General features: G+C 42.4%; 1 pseudogene; it reads left to right on the top strand.

Annotated features, from left to right (window-relative positions):
* The first annotated feature begins 922 nt into the window (after positions 1-922).
* On the top strand, positions 923-1544 carry LOC149156544 (coatomer subunit epsilon-1 pseudogene; annotated as a pseudogene).
* Positions 1545-3484: the final 1940 nt, after the last annotated feature.

Genomic DNA, 3484 nt, shown 5'->3' with positions numbered 1-3484 from the left:
ATCCATCCAAGATGAATCTTTGTTCTTGCAGGACGTTTGTTTCTGAAGCATCTGTGTGAAGAATGGCTGGTTTTATGACAATGCTTACATGGATGAAGATCAAAACAATGATCTTTCAGATGGCCAACTCGATCACAGTGTTGGCATTTCTCAATCTGTTGTTGTTGTTGTTGTTGTTGTTGCTGTGGAAGAGGGGCAGAATCTGAAACAGCTGAAGCTGAACTGTCATGAATGAATCCAGCACTCTGAAACTGAATGGGCTTGGCATAGTCTGGAATATGAAAGGACAAGTCCTTGTCATATCCAAGACCAATTCTGTGCTTGTTGTGGACAAGATGTTCCCAAGGTCTGATGATGGGCTTGGGAAGTGCAGATTGAGTTTCTGCATCTACATGTACAACTGCTGCTTTATTGGGCATTAGATTTGAATGAACTTGCTGCTTATGGGAGTTTATTTCACTGTTCTGAACAAAAACAGGTTCAGAATGATGTCTCCTTTGTTTTAATTCTTCTTGCTGAAGCTCAGATTCAAGCTCCAAAAATTCTACCTTTTCTTGTGTATACTGCAGATAGGTTTTGATATCACAGAGAGTGTTCTTGCTGATTTTCACTGTGTCATGATCAGTAGAATGCATCAAAGTTTTCAAGAATTCTAATACTTCAGTAATTTTAGCCATATTCTCCATTGTCAAAATTACACCTTTTAAAAACTGATCATAACTATGAACAAATGAATAAGCAGCACCCACTCACAATACTATGTCAAGAATCTTTTCCTTATCGCTGGAAATTTAGAACTGTTATGATTGAAATGAGACAGGAGTTATCAACACACATATCATGCACGAATACAGAGACCAAGAGTGATAGAGAGATTCCAAATACAACAGTCTCTGCGCAAACCATCAATCCAATGTTTGTAAAATGCAAGCACTATAAATTTGGAGATCGAAAATCGAAAGCGGGTTCTTGTAATTCCAGCACGAAAATTCAAAGCGTGATATTGCAGGTCCTGTATCCGTGTGTTCCATTCTCTCGATCGGTACAGTGTGAAAATGAGCGGGCCAGATGCCTTATTCTCCCTCCGGAACAATTTCTACCTAGGAGCCTACCAGGCAGCCATTAACGAGAGCGATGTCCATGGCCTCACGGAAGAGGAATCCATCGAAAGGGATTGCCTCGTTTACAAATCTTACATTGCCATCGGCAGTTACCAGCTCGTTATCTCCGAGATTAATGATTCGGCAGCAACCCCTTTACAGGCCGTGAAGCTCTTGGCAATGTACATGGCTGGACCTAAATACAAGGAAACTGCTCTTTCCAGTCTCAAAGAATGGCTCAGTGATACTGTCATAAGCAACAATCCTGTTTTGAAGCTGATTGCTGGAACCATCTACGTTCATGAACAAGATTACAATGAGGCTCTGAGACACACTCACTCAGGAGGAACACTAGAATTGTATGCTCTGAATGTTCAAATATATCTTAAGATGCACAGGTCCGATTATGCAGAGAAGCAGTTGAAATTAATGCAGCAAGTGTAACCAGAATCTCGTCCCCTCAGTCAACACTCAACTCCACTGCCTCTTATCTTCTTCAAATCTCCTTCACTGAATTCTTCACCGAAAATTGATGGTTGAAATGAAATGTCCCACAACAGCTTACTGTTTTGGGCGTTACAATCAAAAACAGATTCTCATTGGATATCTCTCTGGTCACCAGAGCCGAGCCTCGGCATGAGGAAAATCGAACCACGAGCGAAATCAACTTTCTTCTACTCCACTTCTCCAGATCCAACGAAATGAGAAAGACCCACAGGATATTCTATATAGTATTTTAGGTCTAGAAGTAACAGAAAGGAATGGAATGAAGCATTGTACGAAAGCTTATGGCTACCATTCGGGTCAAGGACATTCTGGGATGAAGGACAACTGCAGGAATAAACACGAAACGCCCGAGAGTTACTTCACTTCTCCGAAATGAAATGAAGACGACTCACATGATATCACTGACAGTTGGAGAGACTTAGGCCCCGAAATAAACAGAAGAGTAGAGAGTCTCCCATCGATTCTTCGAGAAAACGGAAGAGTAGTGAGTCTCAGAGAGTAATGACGTCCTCCCAATACTTCCCTCTGCGGTTGAAACAAAAGTTGTAAACACTATAGCATTTACCTATACATAGACATGTCAAGCTATGCTGCATCCATTAGCAAGTCGACACTGGGGATGGTTTTGGGAAACGGGTGTCCTCCCAGAATTTCAGCAACCAAATCAGTGCAGGCACAACATCTGCACTTTCAACACATGCACGAATATCTTCACTGTGATTACAAAGATTCCCAATAACAGTTGCAGAGTCCTCTTTTGCTTTTGAAGATCCAATCTCCAGAATCTGGACTAGAGGAGGTATGCCACCTGTACGTTGTTTCCACTGGGAACGGAGCCTAGCTGTTGCAGGCAGCTGAGCCTCGAATTTCCGTTAAATATTTTTCCAGAAACGGAAAAATATCATTCGCTCAGCTGAAGGTTACAAGGATCAGAACACTGACACTGCAACCCATCAAAAGCTTTGGACAAGATCCGGTTTGAGAGTAAGCTGGATGCACAACCGGAACTGTTTATTCACATTATCCCAGACAAGACAAACAATTCGTTGATCTCAGCCTGGAACGCAAAGTTCTCAACTTCACCAGCTTCCGCCATGATTTCTCCTCGAAAGCTTAACGCAAACACGGACCAGAAATTTCCGAAACTAGCCTTCAAACCACAATGGTATCAAAAAACCGAAGAGAATACACAGTGGCGCAGAAGCGTTTTCTGAGCGTTATCAAAAAACCGAAGAGAATACACAGTGGCACAGAGATAATGAAGACCACATCAGCGCTATTCAAGGCAGCTCAGACACAGAATTATGGGCAGAGGTGCAGGACTGACATGCACATAACAAGCCACAGAAAAACAAGTGGCTCTGATACCATGTTAAACTCACATGGATAGCAAGACAGATATGAAAGATAAATCAGTGAGTACATTTTTTTATTAACAGGAGATGTACATTTATAATACAATGTTGTGACTCTTGGGTTTCAGATCCCAAGGTCTCTTGGACTACTTAGTCTTTTCGGCTTCCACACTAACCCTTTAGGATTAGGTGTCCAACAAATCTGAACCTGGGTTAGGCCCCTTCAAGCCAATAAATGGTTCTGTTGCCGGGACCAGAATCTGCATAGAGATGTCTGATGTCGTATCATTGGAATCCAACTAAGAAGGAAATTGAAGGTTGGTTGGACAGAAGAATTCACGAGTTCGCAGCACAGGAGAACAGGAACCCATGACTGTCAAAAGAAGAGTGGTTAGACTGCTACTTGTACACGAAGATCCACAAAATCTTCTTCGCGTCCTTCCCTACTGAGCTATACGAGTGGATCGCGAAGCTAGCAGATAGCCAAGGAAGGTGGAAACTTGACGGTCCTATTGTGTGGAC

Source organism: Pinus tabuliformis, chromosome 9, assembly GCF_031772625.1.
Source record: "Pinus tabuliformis cultivar Carrire ecotype Pingquan chromosome 9, CPIR1, whole genome shotgun sequence".
In the NCBI taxonomy this organism is placed as follows: domain Eukaryota; kingdom Viridiplantae; phylum Streptophyta; class Pinopsida; order Pinales; family Pinaceae; genus Pinus; species Pinus tabuliformis.
The sequence above is the reverse complement of the archived record's forward strand: the minus strand, read 5'-3'. Positions and strand labels throughout refer to the sequence as shown.